At 45.5% G+C, this 16964-nt stretch overlaps 1 long non-coding RNA gene across 1 annotated transcript in view; it reads right to left on the bottom strand.

The window, feature by feature from the left end:
* LOC123026605 overlaps window positions 1-16964 on the bottom strand; it is a 42912-nt gene that overhangs the window by 8830 nt on the left and 17118 nt on the right. The window contains exon 2 of the long non-coding RNA XR_006415331.1: window positions 13045-13172. This is a non-coding gene — a long non-coding RNA (uncharacterized LOC123026605). The remainder of the gene's footprint in view (window positions 1-13044; window positions 13173-16964) is intronic.

Raw genomic sequence — 16964 nt, forward strand, 5'->3', positions numbered from 1 at the left:
GTTGCACACCACCCATCTGGTCAGAGGAACCACCCACCAACAGCACCTGAATCTTGTCTGGACTGAGTGTCCTTTCATTAGCCCTCTTCCAATCTGTCCTTGTAGCCAGACACCGGTTTAACAGCCTCACCTGCTGACACTGAAAATGAGAAAGAGAGCTGTGTGTCATCAGCGGACCGATGGCAATGCACTCCAGATGATCCCCCCCCCCCCCACAGCAGTTTCACAGAGATACTGAATAGTGTGGGGGACAGAACAGGCCCCTGAGGAACTCCACCTGCCTCATGAGGCTGCTGCTTCACTGCCTTATGGTGAAGCCAGGATCACCTGTCATGGGATGCAGGAGCACGGTGCGCGTTGCCAGGCAGCGACCCAGGGAGGGAAGCGTGAGCCTGCGGAGTCTCCTGCCTCGTTGGTAAAGGTAGTGTCCCAACGGTTGCAACCTGAGCAGCCTGAGCATCCGAGAGCATGACTGATGGTCATTGTCTGCAAGAAGAAAATAAGCCACCTGACATGGGCAAGACGATAATGAGAAGCAGTCCAGAGGGAAGCCTATTTAATATGTATGCCACTTCTGCAGGCCAAATGCTCAGCCTGCAAAAGCTGCACGGGCCAAGCAGTCCTCTCTCTCCGTGCAGGAAGCCTGACAGGCACTCTGAGCCCTCCCCGAGTAACATGCACATTCTTTGCAGACGGGAATCTTGAGCTGCAGGTGTAAAAAAAGAACAAGCGAGAGGTAAGGTCAGGAGGAAAGAAGCGGCCCCAGGGCGCGGCTAATGAATCACACCTGTCCCAGTGAGTCAGCAATAATTGCAGCTAAGCTCTTTGAAGGCTTCCCTCTCGCTCCCGGGAGCCAGCAGAGCAACGAAAGAGCCTCAGCTGGCGAATAGAGACCTCGGAAAAAACGCCGCATTCGCCAAAGCGCCTTGTTACCTGAAGAGGTCGGCCATGTTAAAAGTCTCTGTCCAAGGCTTCCCCTTGCTGAAGTGCGCGTTTGTTGGCTGAGGTTGTGCTGGTGCCAGCTGCCAAAGGATGTGGCATTTTACAGGCGTGATTAAAAACAGACTCGGTGCCAACCGTTTGGAGCTGGAAGAGAGACAGCCGTGCGCATTGCAGAGGGCTGTGAGCGTGTTGGCACACAGTGGCTGGCATGTTTTGTTTTTTTTAAATCGTACCATTATATATAGTTGTACAGCAGTGTTACCCTCGTGTTTAGAAAATTAATCTATTTTTTTTAATCCTGCTCTTCCTTTAAGGCATTCTGAGTAATGTACAACATGCCTAAGAGGTAGGCCAGCTGAAGGGTAGGGACTGGCCAGAGAACAGCCAGTGACTCAAGGGAAGATTTTGTTTTAATCTAGGCTTCCTGATGCAAGCCTGACATTGTAACCCAGACTCGCCCAAGCTGGTGATCTCCAGATGTGTTGGACTACAATTTCCAGCATCCCCCAGCCAGCTCATGTGTATGTACGTGTCTAGTGGGTGCTCTGCAACTGATGGCATCACAGCTCTTCCAGTTTAACTTACACCAGTTAATGGATGGGCTCAAACTAGCCAGCCCTATGGCTGGGCAGAAAGAGGCTGCTTGCTTCCTGTCACAGATCCGGGGATACCGTTAAAGGCAGCAAATTGCCAGTGGTAATCATTTTAAGCATGTTTACCGCCACAAATGGCTCTATCTGGATTTTAGGCCTCTGGCCCCTCTGAGTCTCAAGCTGATTCTGGAGCATTCTGATTTGGCACTCGCAGTAAATACTCAGAGTAGCTTGGACTAATGTATTGGCCACAGTGCAAGAAGGTGAAGCAAGGACAAGAGCAGAGCGAAAGGAAAAGACAGATTTGACAGGCCCAGGATTATACATGGACAATCTGGCCTTAAAGAGTCCATTTTTCTTGGCAGACATTTTTATTGTGGTTTGTACAGCAAAACAGTGACCAGTGTTGGACTCTGCCTTTCACAATCTGCAACAATAGGCAGGTGACCCTGTTTTCATCTTATGCTGTGAAAACAGCCACCTGATAATTCAGCTAGACTGATGCTTTTCTGGTTAGCTGGCAAATATGAAGCAGATTTGTGGAACCCTTAAAAGCCGCATGTGAAATGTCCATTGCCAGCCATGGTTGCATTCTCTTTCGTTTGAGCAAGGCTCCTGTGCCTTTAGGAACTATGCCACATGTCAGACTCCAACAGCTGAAGCTTCTTCTCAGCAGTGAAATTCAAGGACTAGAAAAGGGTGCACCCTGCTGAGTTTCTGTCTGTCATGTAGCTGGTAAAGGCGCAGGCCCCCTGCCAGGAAAATAAAAGTCAAGAGCCTTACATAACTGCAATGGTTTCTTTTGTTCTTGCTCAAGCCTCTGCATTAGTATGAGTTCTTTTGCTAGGAAGGGGTTAACCACTATGCCCTTGCTGAGCTCCAAGTCTCCTTGCATTCCAGAGTAAATAGTGTTTTGCAGAGGCTGGTTACCTATGGCAACAGCTGAGGGGAATATTGCAGGCGAATTTTCTGAATCACAGGCTTTACAGCCCATATATTTATGCTGCAATGAAAACACTTCCCGCTCCCCACCTCTGGTGCAGGCATGTTTTTTATTTTTATTTTTCAACAGAGCCATTCAAAAGTCACCAGGAGCTTCAAACAAGAGCTTTTAAAGCACAAAAATCTTCAGAAACCCTTGCAAAATTGGACACTTCTGAATCTATTCATACCATATTGTTGCCCCATTATGACAGTGTGAATTTTTACACATCTGTAAAATAGAGAGAAAGCTGATTGGTGTCATGGCTTTGTTCTGAAGCTGATTCAGAAGCAGAATGGTACCTTTCCACCAGACACAGGGGTGGGGCATGGCAGGCCATCAATCCACAGAAATATGTAGATGTGTTTCAAGCATCATGTGCAGCCATGGAATTGTATTCTACAGCTCTGAGATTCTCAATTCAATAAGCTTTCAATGGCAAAGCCCTCAGTGGGTCATGCCTCAAATGTGTGGGTGGACACACACAAAGCATATGAATGTATGCAGCAGTGGTTTCAATGAGCTAAATGCCTGAAAAAGCTGCTTGTCTCCTGGGCAAACCCCATTTATCTGAATGGCTGTGTTTCTGAAGAGGTTTTTAATTCTCCCTGTCCATATGGATAAATGAAGCTATACTGTGGACTTACAAGCCACAATGGGCTCCAGCTTTCTGAACTGCAGCAGGACTGTATTTAGGGGCACAGAGTCTTCTCTCAGAGATGGACTTGCACCTCTAAACTCGAGAAGAAATACAATGACTGGATTCAGAGAACATTATAACCCACACCCAAAGGTTGAGTAGGGGTTGTTGCTGAACCATGGACTGTTGTTGAAATGTGAGTTATCATGTAGTTTGAACCCAGCTGAGAAATTAAACCATGGTGAGCAACACCCAGTTTGCAACCCAACACTAAACAATGAAATCCCTCTGTAGGTTGTTCATGGCTGTCGAACTATGGCTTGTTAGCATTGCTAGGTTCAGACAATATGTTAATTTGTGCATCAATAACTCAGTTTATTGTGCTTTCTGAATGCAGTCATAGGCTGCATTTTACTTGGAGCATTTGAAGCTAAAATGCTCCAAGTGAGAGTGGAACTGTTGAATTTCTTCTCAGTTCCTACCCATTTTGCTGTTGGACAAAATTAAAATTCTACTGGCAACAGCAAAAACAGAAGAAGAGGGGGGATGTAGGTGAGGAATGTCATAAGATGTATGTTCATTGCATACCCACTCTGTACCTCAGAACACTGAAAGGTATGATCACCAGTCTTGCATGAGGAACTGACACCTTGAGGCATATTTCCCTCTGAGAGGCAGGAATCAAAACTAGAGTTGATCAGGATCATTATTTTGACATTGTGAAGTCAATTAATTCTAGGCATTGGTTCAAATCCTTACAGAGGTGAAACATAAGTTAGTTGGTGGCTGTCTTTAAGAAATGGCACATGGTCGTATATCCCATCACTCTTTACTAAGTTGTGCTGTATGTTATACAATAATCTGATAAATTCAGTGTTGAAGGAAAATGTTTTCCTAATAGAACAAGACACCAGGTATTATTTGAGGGGTTTCCTACTTACAACTACCCAGATTCTCTAGCATGGTCATTAAGAAACTGTATCTGTTGCAACAGAAGAGACCTGACTCACAACATTCAGACCAGTCCTAAGGGTTTATAGCATCATTTAAAGAGTCCTTTCAAAGATGCTATTGTTCACGGACCAGTTGCTGATGGAACACTTTCAGGGAAAGAAACAGAGGAGTACAACGTAAACATATGTATTCTTCCTCAATACATGCACCTTTTTTTGGCTAACAGTTTTTAGCTTTTGCTAAATTCTCTCCTTTAGTGAAAACTGGCTGTTTAGTACAAATATTGTCTAAGGTGGCCACTGCACATGGCTGAAAAACGGGAAGTACATCACTAACCAAAAAAAAAGGAAAAACAAGTAGCAATACAAACACACTTAGAAATAATAACCAGAGTTTAAATTAAAATATCTCCATCTGACCAAAATGGGGAAGACTGAGATCCGGTAAGCCATATTTCTGGTCCAGGTGCTTCCTGTGGATGACCCCCCTTGCTATCCCTGCTGATGGCTTATCCTTAAACTGGCCATGGGCAGGATAGCACGTTAGACAGAGGACACTTTCAAACTGAGGACTGTCCTCAATCAAGTAGGGCACATGTGCTCCTGACTTATGATCTGATAACCCACCAAACCATTTGTTGGGTCCCTACCAACAGGATGTGAAACAGCCCTCTCCGGGCTTGAGTGCATTTGCCTCTACTGGGTCCCGCACAGGGGCCAGTCCTGGGTGTCATCACCACATCATCGTGGTTCCCTGAAATGCGGGGTGCACACTGTTGCAATGGGTCCAACTCAGACATTGGGAGCATGCGCTCATTTCCCCTCGTTTCCCTCTGTCTTTGCTCAGGCAAGATTTTAAAGGTGCCAGAGAGAGACTGGAGGTGAGGGTGCCATACAGATTTCCTGGATGGGGCCTAGAAGAGGAAGGAGGAGGAGTTTTTTGTTCTGTGGCTGCTCTAGTCTCTCATTTTCCACCATTTCCTGAAAGTGAGGCTTGGGGGAAGAAAAATCGCACAGGCCCATAACATGTTTTCCATTAGCAGAGCAAGCAGGGAGAAGTGATGGGCTGCGGAGCGGGGGGAGCAATCAGAGATCTGCTTAGTCTTTAGTGAAAGGGAAACGCTTGGGCGCCTGCTCTGCCATAAATTGCATCTGGTGGTTGGAGCTACGGCAAGTTATTAAAGCGACTGCATTAAAGTCATAATTCAGCAGGTCAGCAGTGGGCATTCTCGGCCGTCTCTCCTCCATCATCCCTCCCAAGCACATTTTCTGAGAGGACTAAACCCCAGTGGCCTGAATCAGCTCTTACTGCAGGCTTAATGACTTTCCCCCTCCCCCTTAAGGGAGCGGGGAGGGGGGGAGAACGAGACTGCAGATGACATCATCTGTGCTCACAAAGGGATGGAGCTACCCACGCAGGCCCAGCTGAGAGCAGCAGGCGGAATCCCCCTCTCCCTGGTCGCTCTCCCTGCAGTCCCAAGGCAAGAGGCAGCTCAAGGCCTTCCATTTCAGCCGGTGCTTGATTGACCTCCCTCCATCTGAGGAGAGGTGAGGCCGGGATGCATTGTTAACTGGTGGAAACATGCAAAAGGTGTACATCTTTTGGCATGATTTGATCCCGTTAAGGGTTTTCAGACTCCTTCCGTTCCATTCAGAGGTGCATGTGCTTGCCTGATCCCTGTTATTATTTTTATTATTGTTACTTTCATGTACCATCTTCTCCCTCCTTGCAAGGAACCCTGGGTCAACCTCCTTGCCATTTTATCCTCACAGTAACTCTGCAAGGTAGATTTGAACTGAGAGTCAAGTACTGACCCAAAATCATGGATGAACTTCATGGCCAAGTGGGAACTGGCACCTGGATCTTCTGAGGCTCAGTCCACCATGTCACACTGGTTCTTACGGTGGTGTGCCAAATCACTGCACCATAATAGCATCATCAGCATCAGCATCATTTTAAGTGGCTGAAATCCACTACCAAAGTTTGTATTGAATCCTGCCAGGATCTATTTAGTTTCAGTACATGTTGCTGGTGGGTCTGGTGAAATAGCTGTATTTTCCTTACTAGTCCCTTTGTCAATTTCTCACTGCAGTTGGGAGATCTGCAGGGGAATCACAGGTGGCATAGTCCAAATGAGGGATTATTGTACACACAAAACACTCTGCAATATGTGATTTGTTCAGGTACTGCTTTCAGTATTCTAATTACTCCCTGCATTGCTGGTTTACCGCAAAGCTGCACAAACAGCATCAAGGGAACCTGCTGTTTGGAAACAGCCAGAGTGAGAAAATTATCAAGAGGGATTTCAAAAACTAAAACGAAGGGGTTTTGTGCAGTCTAGACGTAAACACAAAAAATCCTCACTGTTCCAATTACAGGAAATGCAGATTGTACACTCTCTTGTGCAGGATTTAGAAGAAAACAGTGCTACCAATGGTTTAATAGTCTTTTTCAAAATCTGGAAATGAGTCCGTCTTGGCTATTTATGATTCAGACAGACTAGTAAAACAAAAGAGGGGAGGGGGAGCGAAGGGAGAAAAAATACGGAGCTAGATGATGGGCATATGTTACAAAAGCCAACCCTGTATACTCACTCACTATACTATGTCTAATAGCATAATCCTATCATTGTCTACTCAGAAGTAAATTGCAGTGTGTTGAATGAGATTTAAACTCACATATATGTGCAACCTAAATCAAGGATTCATTGTTACAAAATGCACAGGGTGAATAAATGTCTTAAAGATACCATCTGCAGGCTTTCCGCAGAGAACTCTTAAAAGGGTAGATATCCAAGACAGACAATATGCATTACTATTTTATTACAATGAATAATAAAATCAAAGAATCAAAGACAGAAATGAACAAAAGGTGTCAAGGAAGGGGGAAGAGAGAACTGCTTCAAGGAATTTCTTAAAAGCAGTGCTCTTTATGTTCTCTTTTTTATGAGCAGAGGTTTGTTGCATTATCACTGACTCAGTGTGAAATGTGAGTAGGAGCTGTAAATACGGCAGGAAAGTAATCAACAGAGTGTTTCTACCACGAAGTCAGCATCACCATATCTGCCTGACTTACCTGTCCAGGCTCCGAGATTATCCGGAGGCCCTTCTCTGCGTGCCCCCCACAAAACAGAAAGGGCTTTTTCTGTTGTGATTCCCCAAATGTGGAATGAGCATTTCAGAGAAGCCTCCCACACTGTCATTTTTCAGCAGCAGATGAAGCCCTTCTTACTTCCTCAGAAAAAATTGGCTTTAAATTTATTTTGTTTTAAAATTTATCAATCTGCTGTTTTTAAACCTGTTACTGCATTAAATCTATATTTTAAGTCTTTACACTGCTGGTTGGTTTTAAAAAAATTACTTTGGTTTTATACTGTAATTCCAAACTTTTAAAGTTTTGCATCATGTTCTAACATGCTGTATTTTAAAGTTATACTTGCCATGAGCTGCTCCCATAGTTTTGTCTAACAGACTCTATAGACATGCAACAGATAAATGAAAAATGTTTCTGGATGGTCTCTGCCTAAAGATGCAACCTTCCTTTTATTTCCTCTGTTTTCTACTCACTCCTGCAGGTGTGCAATCTGGAATTATTTCTTTCAGAGAGCGAAGAGTCTGTTTATGGTGCCTCACAAGATTCCAGTAAATGGCCATGCATTTCTTTTGCTGCCTGACAACCACTTTCTGTCATGCACTCTGAGGGCAAACAGAGCGTCTCCCTGCCTCCTAGGGTTTATTTCACCACTGAGAATTGAATGTGGACTTGACATCCAGGAGATTTAAATCCACTGTGACTAAAATCCTCTGAAGAAATAATATTCTAGTAGATTTCTGAGAGGTCTGCTTCCTGCCATTGTGACTTAGCCTTTGTTTGGATGGACAGACAGGTGTGCAATAGGTGTGATACCTTCAGGAGCTCTCCATCCTGCACACTGGCAATACTCTTAGCTCACACTGAAAGTGGTTTTGAATGGAGTGCAAATATATTTTAAGGATTAGGAAAAGATATACTTGCTTATATTTTCTCTATTTTAAAAAGCATTTATTACATTTCTATACCTCTCAATAGTCAAAGTGCTTTGGGTGGATCCCAACAATTAAAACTGATATATTAGGATGCAATTTAGAAGTGTAAAATTATAGTACAAAAGAAAAAGAAATTCAGGATTAAGAATACAGGGACCATGCAATCCTATGGCCTCTAAACAGTATCTAGACTGCCATAGGATTTTGGAAATTGCCACCTGTGTGGTCCAGAAATTGTTCCAATCTTGTAACTGAGCATCTATGCTCAGCTCCCCCCTTCACCCACAGCTGGTATGGAAAGAATTACACCAGCTCTTTCTTCAAGATCCCAAGAGTGTTTCAGGGCGCAAGAAGGGGAGGGGGCAGGTGAGGCCAAAATATGAAGTAATGTGTCAGCACGTCTGTTTCCTCTCCTCCTACTTCAAAGTACAGCACTTAGATGGCATTTTCAGTGCAAGGGCCAAATTCAGTTCTTCAGGGAGTCTAGCCAAAAGGGCTCTCCCAAGCGGCTGGCCTGCCGCTGTCCTGCTTCACCACTTAGAGCGAGGTTGGCACTGGGGCATGAGGGATCCACTGCCTGAAGCAGGGAATTTGCCTTGCCTCACGGGTGGAACGGCCCTTCTGTGCACACTCACCCACCTGGGAATGAGCCCCATGGAATATGGTGGGCTTTAAGAAAATTTACTTAGCAGTGGTGTAAATTGCATGGGGTTCTTTCCAGGGACGGATGGCATGTGAGCAGAGAATGTTGTGTTCCTTTTCCAGAAAAGAAACTATTGCCTCAGTGTAAAGAAAGATGAATCATACAGTACAGAAATAATTAGGAAATGTATGGACCAAATAGTAAAAAGTGGAGCTCACTTCATCCTCCTAGACCAAGCACAGCCTTGAGGGTCTGCTTGAAATTAAAGAGCACTTCAGAACATACTCCTGCAGAACCATATTTCAGATTCTCTGTGAATCAGGACTCCTTTCCCTTTGCTTCCTGGAAAAACAGCACAGGAAGAACCATTTTTCTCATAGCTTCCTCAACGGCGGAAGTAGACAATAGGTGCCACAAAAGCTAAATTGAGTCCTGCCTGTGCTGCATGGGCTGATTTTCCTTTCTTTCCAGGCAGTCTGATATTCTAGGCATATCCCTGTGGCAATAAAATGAGCATCACATCCCAGCCATGACAGCAAAGGGAATCTAGAGCAGCTAAAAATACAAGCATGGCTGTCTCAGAAGCTTCGCACGCAGCAGCCTTCTGCTGGTGACCTCCACGCCCGTCTGCCCCCAGCGCTCACTCCCAGCACCAAGGGCAGCGTACAAATGGCTTCATCTTGAAGACAAGTGCGTGAAGGCACAGAACAAATCTCCATGACATGGCAGAAGGTGACTAAACACACCCCAGCCTCTGTGCAATACATAGATAACCGGTATGAATTGTAAAATGAGAACAGGGTTATGCTGAATGTTTCGCCTCAGAGTTCTCCTGGGTAGAAGTTGATGTGGTCAAATGTTTCTCTCACTCATATGGATATTTGCACGGGTGTCTGGTTTCAGTCCTTAATATTTGACAGTTGATCTTTTTGGAATTATTCAGTTGTTGATATGAAAGGCAGTTCACATGTGACAATATGGGAGGTGGCCTTTAGCACAGCCAGCTTCAGGCCTGAAAGGGGTCCTGGGCTGAGTGTCCTTTGGCAGGCTCTGGGTCCAAAACCCTTTTAGATTTCACAATGCCCCCATGCAAACATGAGGTATGAGCACTCTGAGAAATTGAAAGCATGGCTAAGCCCTGCCATCTGGTGCTGTTCAGACAGGAACAGCAAACCTTCAGGGGGTTTCCCAGGGAAGGCCTCAGCAGTGAGCTTTGACAGGTGCTGGCACCAGTCGTGACCTTCAGGGGACATTTCCATGTTGACATCAGCCGAGAAACCTCCACATGCCTGTCCTGGGAACCTGCACATTGTAGAGGAGTCTGACGTGTGTTCTAAAGTGCATGCCAAATCCACACAGAGCAGAGCTGTGGATCACCATGCAAAGCCACTGTGTCCTGAGAAGCACCCAGCATTCCCACACGGCTTCTAGGATTACTGTAGGGGAAAGACGGCAGCAGTGGCCAGGTGGCTTCTCAAGGCTTCTCTGCATTAAAGAACTCCTGCCCTGGGAAGCTTCTAAGGGTCAGATGATGTTTTGCTTTAAATAATGCTTGAGATTCCCTTTGCTTTTTTTTTTTTTTTTTTTTGCCCAAAAGCAGGGGTCCCCAGTCCCAGTCTCAGGGGTCCCCAGTCCAGATTGAGCTACAGCAGGAAGGTGTTAACCCTTCATCCACCCTCACTGTTACCTGACTGAGCAATCCAGCCCACCCCATGGCTGCTATTAGTTTCTATTGGGAATATGGGGGAATTTTCAGAAGGAATGTGGTGTGGGAGGGGAAGGATTAAAAGCTGCCTCTCCGCCCCACCCAGCCAGTGCAACTGGGGTAATGCTGTTCTGATGCAGACCAGAAGACTCCTGCAATCGCTTTTGGACTATTTTTAAGGGGGTGAGGGAAATCTCAATACTTAGACACATTTGAGTATGGCAAGTGGGAGCTGCAACAAACCTGCCAAGTGTTTTAGAGTAAAATCCAATGAGGCTGCCTGTAAACCTCCAGACCTGGACTATATTCTATGCAGGGTGGGAAGAGAGCACAAATGAAGGTGGCCAGCATGCCACTCCCGCCCTGCAAAGCAGATAAATGGCGAATTTTTACAGTCTAACAGCAATGATTCACGGGGGGGGGGGGTCATATTGTGGCAGAGCCAGTCTTTTCATGCACCCCCAGAATGCCCTGAAAACCCTTTCTCTTGACTCCTCAGAGAAGCAGCTGGTGTGATTCCTTCTATGCCAATGGAGGGTGTGGGTGGGGGCGGATCTGAGCCCAGATGTCCAGCTACAACGTTGGAGCGATTTCCATGCTGGCTGCAATAGCATGACAGGCAAGTCGGAGCTGTTTCCTGAGCTCGGCGTTGGGAATCTGAGCAATCCTTTGGATGCTTTCCAGGAGCTATAGGATTGCTCTGCCTGGCAATCAGTCAGGTCCTTTTCCAAAATACTCTATGCCCTTCCCCACACTGCCATTCAATAGTCAGTGACCATTCCATGGCCACTAGGCTAACTCAGCCCACACTGGACTGTTTGGGTTCCCCACCATCACCACCTACTTTTTTAAAGCTTGATTTTGGTAGCTATACAAAGCTGCAGGCTTCCCCCAGACATGCTGAAGCCCTCCTTTTGGGCATGATTGTACCCTGTTGGATAAATGAGGATCAACCCTGGGCAAAGAGATCACTATTGGTGTATAGGAATAATGTAGTTTACCTAAAAAACTCATGGCCCAGAAAAATGGTTTTGAAACTGCTTGTGATCATATGTAACAGCATTTGATAGCTGATACATAAGTGCAGTTTTTAATTATTAACATGAGATCATGTTTAGTATCTTACAAATTTGAGAGAGAAAACACATAATGATTAGTCTCTGACATCCATGGACATCATTTTTGAAGCCTGCCAAAATTTTAAAAAATCAAGAAATGCCAGCAGACCTAAAGCACTACAGTTTTATATTTTCAGAGGTTTTTTATCACATTTTTTAAAAATCAAATTTCATTTCAGAGTGTATTCAAAAATGGTGTGATGAGAAATCCCAGCAATTTTGAATATTTTCCTGTATTGGTTTTCATTCCAGTTAGCTGAAAGAACGCTGCATACTTCTTTTACCTCACCCCTGCCCCTGCCTAGTACATCAGAAGGGAGACAGGTGGTCTTTTGGTTGCTGTTTGGGGGCAATCACTTCTCATTTGGCTTTGCAGCACAGTGAAACGCCCCAGAGGTCTTTGCTATTAACATGCACTCTAAATCTCCAAGATGTTGCAGCTGTGATTGGTTATTTATGGCTCCCCTCTTACATTACCATCTCGAAAACATCACACAAAAGAGAAACGTAATGAAATCTCCACCTCTCCAGCCATCTCTCTCTAATCCGAAATGGCATTTCCAGGAGCTATTCTCATCCAAGCAAGGAGTCTAAGCAATGCAGACATGTCTTTCCTTTCCACTCAAATAGCATTCAGCTTTGCAAGGAGTCACACACTGATTCTCTCCGTACCTGCCTTGCATATATACTCTGATGTCCACTACGTGCTTCTAGATCATGGGTCCTCAAACTACGGCCTGGGGGCCGGATCCGGCCCGCCATGCCCATTTGGACCTGTTGCACCCATGCACGTGCCCACTGCCACCCACCTCGCCCCGCGCACGAGGAGGCAGCAGTTTGCTCACTCGGAGAAAACCATCTCCAAGCAAGCAAGCTGCTGCCTGGTGTGCCCGCCTCGTGGCGCGTGCCTGCCCCTGCCTCCCCTCGCCTTCCCTCGCCACGTGCTCGCACCCACCCGCACCTCGCCTCCCCACCCGCACCTCGCCTCGCCTCGCCAGACACCCTGCCCTGCCTCAGTGCGCACCCACATGCGCCGCTCCTGCCCCCGCCCCCGCCCCCGTGCACTACCAGCACCGCCTTTCCGGCCTGCGCCCAGCACAGGCACCTTTCAACTGCCCCCTGGTGAAAAAGTTTGAGGACCCCTGTTCTAGATGATGCATACACCTTATTCACTCACCTGGTGTTATTCTTCTTGCCCAATGAAGACTGCTATTTCCCTGCCACTAATAAAAGCAGGGAGTCTATGATCTATTCCCTAATGCTCTGTAGAAGGGCTGATCTCTGGGAGGCAGGAAAGTGGGTGCACAGAGGTTACAGTTTACACATGCGCACTTAATATGCAAGTCCAAATCCTTTTCCCTAAATATGTCCTCTCTAGTGCAGCTATATAAACCTGAAATTATCCCATTCCCAGGGATGGGATATATAGCAGGTTTCCCAACCTGCTGCCTTCCACATTTTTTGGATTTCAGCTCCAGTCAGTCCCCCTCAGGATGGCCAACGGTCAGGAAAGGAGCTGTAGTCTCAACTCATTCGATGGGCATCAGGCTGGAGAAGGCTGGGATAGAATCTGCAGAAACAAACACAGAGTGAGTTCAGATGACCTGATAATACACATTCAAGGGTTGAGTGTGGGCTGTCATTGAACTGTGTATTGTTGTTGAAATGTGGGTAATGGTGCTGTCTGAAACCTGGTAAGATAACATGCTATAGTGAACAAACCAAAGTTCACAATCTGACAACAAACTAGGGTTTTCTTTGCGGGTTGTTCATGACTGACAAGGCATGGATTGTAAGTGCAGCTGGATTCAGACAACATGATAACCTAGTTTTGGCAACAATCCACTGTTTAGCAACAACCAACACACAACCGTTTAGTGTTGCTTACTATGTCATCTGAACCCAGTCATCAACTATCTCATTCCAATGTACAGTCTCCACTAAGCTGCTCGCCTCCAGATGGGTTGCACTACAACACCCTGCTAACTGGGGATGATAGGGTTTTCAATCCAACACATCTGGAGGCCACCTGATTTGCAAATTCAGTCATTTAGGAATCCTTCCTTCCTTCCTTCCTTCCTTGGTTCCTTTCTTGTTTATTAATCACCCCAGTCTTATATTATCCAGCCACTTGCTTTTTGCTTTTGCCTTTTTTGATTTGTCAATGAAAAATGTTCAGTGTTCATTATCAAATTCATTTCCTATGGAGATGTTCTTGGCTCCTTTTCTTCAATGGGTGTGTTTATATTCATCATACCCTGTCTACAAAAATAGCCTCTGCCGGATTACCAAATCTGTTCTGTGTCTCCTAGTAAAAGAAAGAAAGAAAGACTTTGTGAATGACTGTGCACTGAATTATGCATGTGAAACTTGGTGGACTTCATGGGGACAGTTAAACAATATTTTGGACTGAGGGTACATGTGAGAAGCAACCCTGGGAAAATAGCTCCTGTGGGAGGCTTTGCAAAGGACAAGTTACCCCAAAGACTGAGAACAAGACTGATGTGAGGGCTGAGCCCCACTGCAACTTCCTGAACCCACCAACAGAAACCTATTACCCAGCAATCCCAGCTGGCGTAGGAAAATATGTGAATTTTAAAAAGTGGAATGAGGAATGTAGCTTGGCAAGTGCTAAGGAAGGCATCTAGGAGCTCAGTGGTGCAGTCTTGTTCTGCTTACCTGTAGGTAGACCCCTGCTTGCTTCTGCGTAGATGCACAGAGGCTTGGTATTTAGGATGTGTTGGGAATGAAAGGGGCAGTTGTTCTGGGCACGCATTCTGAGGTCAGGCAGATCGGGGCTCATCGGATGAGGCAGGGGCCTGGGAAAAGGCAACCTCAGATGCTGAAATGGGAGAAGCGGAGGGGCTTCTCTCAAGGTCGCCCACCCCAGGTGTTCAGGCAGAATCTGAGAACAGTCGGGATCTACAGCGGCATGGAGGGGGCATGAGAGAACTCCTGAAGCCACCCAAGCCTGATACAACTCTTGACCCCATGACATGGCACTGGGAGAGACGGACCAGCCAACTAGAGGGGCAGCTGACAAAAAAGAGGCTCGCCCACCTTCAGAAGGGCCCTCCCAGAGGGAGAAGGCCCAGGGGTACTCAGCAAAAGGGTTCTTAGAAGCAGTTGCTAGATTGGGTTCAACAAACCACTCTGTGCATGCTCAGAGACTTCTTCTGCAGAGACTGTGCCTACTGGAAGTACCTTAGTGAATAAAGAGTTTTTACAAAGGAACAGTATGTTGCTTTGCATGTGCGAAGGGGGAAACCTAGCTCTTGAAAGGATGCTACTGATCCAGAATAATCATTACCTGTACTACCTGCCCTTCCTGTGGCCATTTAGTCTTTGAGAGTTTTCCCAGATTGGATTTGGATTTTTTAAAAGAAAAAACGGGTATGGACACGGGGTGAGAAGATGAGAACAGTGGCATGATTAGTACCATCCCAACAGGTGCCTACAAGATTGATGAACACATCCAGACTTATTGCACAAGTGCAATGGAAATTGAGAGAGACTGTTCAGATGCACAATCCCGACAATATACTTCTTTCAGGGAAGATATCTAGGTTCTCCTGCTATGACTGAGTACCAACCATGCATTTACCATACCTAACAAATAAAAAGAGTATTCTGAAAGGCTTTAAAATATGTTATCACCAGCACCCATATGTGTGATCCGCCACTGAAAATAGCACAAGAAGTTAGCTAGCATAGACCTCACCTTATCTTTTCATGGCTTCTTCCCAATTAGCACTCCATTTCCTATTTCACACTCTTCTGCAACTCAGGCAAAACTTAGTGCCTCGTTAAGTTACATATCCTCTGCCCCCCCCCCCACATTACAGGGGACTTTCAAACAATAAAGCCAATGTTTAATCAAAATACCCTTTCTCTAAAGTCACTTCACTATTCCACTCCAGTGTTCCCCAAATTGGTTCCCCAAACTGAAATTGGTTTTGTTTCCAGTATTTGTCTGTCACCCCAGTTATGAAGTAGAAAGAATGAAAGATTACACAGGAGTAACCATTTTGCCATTATGAACCTAAGTTACAAAAAATAAAAAATAGAAGTCTGGAGTGCATCCAATTTATAATGGAAATCTTTTGCTGAACAGGCACATAACACACACACACAACCTCACACACAGAAAAAAAACATAAAAGGATGGAAAAATTAACGCCTGTAAAAGATGCAAACCCATTAACCAAAAATGCATTATGCTCAGTTTTATACACCCGTCTGCTACAACTGTAAACATTTTAGCCAATTATTTTCAAGATGGAATAAAGCATTGCAGCATAAAAATGTGCTTCAGTCCCTCCATTATGGCCCAAGCCTGCTTCCTGCATTCAGTGCAGTGGGAATGGAGGCAATCAAGAAAATAATTATTTTCTTAACCACGGGATCAGTTATCATCTGTACAAAAAACAGAGAGGGCCTCAGAGTTGTCAGTCACGGATGAGACAGGAGACGCTCTGGGGAAAGCCGTCATAGTCGGTGTGGGGGTAGCAGCGCCATATATCTGAGTCAGGGTAGTGAAGTCAATGAAAACACTGTCAATTGTGAATTGGCACAAGGCTTGAAATGTTTTCCCTTCTGTTTGACACGTGTTCTCATTAGCATGTTCTGAGTATGGAAGGGTGGCTCAGAGGGCATCCTTTCCTTTAAACAAAGCCTCCTTTATCCTGGAGAAAACTGCTCCAAGGGAAGAAACCTTTCACCCTCTCCAGCCGGCATGGAACAAAATGTGTTATTTACTATCAGCTCGCCTTTTTGGGGGGTGACCTGTGCATGTGAAATAAATGCGTAGCTCCAATCCAATTTCACAAGATCGGTGCCAAGACGACAACAAACATCATCTTTATCCCAGTAGGTGCTAATTAATTAGCCTTCCTAATGTTCTCAGCATTTAGTATGACTGCAACACTGGCCAGTCCAATCCTGAATATTCCTACCAGTCAGTTCCCTGGCAGTGAAAGAGTAAAGTTTTGTAATGTGATGTTGTATCTGTAGCTTGCTCTATCCTGCTCTAAACACTTTAACCTGCATCAGCTGTGAGGCATTGGACAAGATTGTAAAAATCCTTTTTGCTTCTCAGAGCATCTTCTGCTATGTACTCAGGCAAAATACATGTGCCACCATATCACTATGAAGGGGCCGTATGTGGGAGAATTGATGGTTCCCCCCACCTTTAAAATAAACCCGTATGGTACCTGGCAAAGGATTGTGTGTGCACACATACACCCAGAGGGAACATCCGGACACGAGGGAAGCTATCCTGGATCAGATTGGTGGTACATCCAGTCCAGCATTCTGGTCACACAGTAGCCAACCAGATGCCCACAAAAGCAGGAAAGGAGTG

Source organism: Varanus komodoensis, unplaced genomic scaffold (genome assembly GCF_004798865.1).
Source record: "Varanus komodoensis strain SLA01 unplaced genomic scaffold, ASM479886v1 scaffold3, whole genome shotgun sequence".
Classification (NCBI taxonomy): domain Eukaryota; kingdom Metazoa; phylum Chordata; class Lepidosauria; order Squamata; family Varanidae; genus Varanus; species Varanus komodoensis.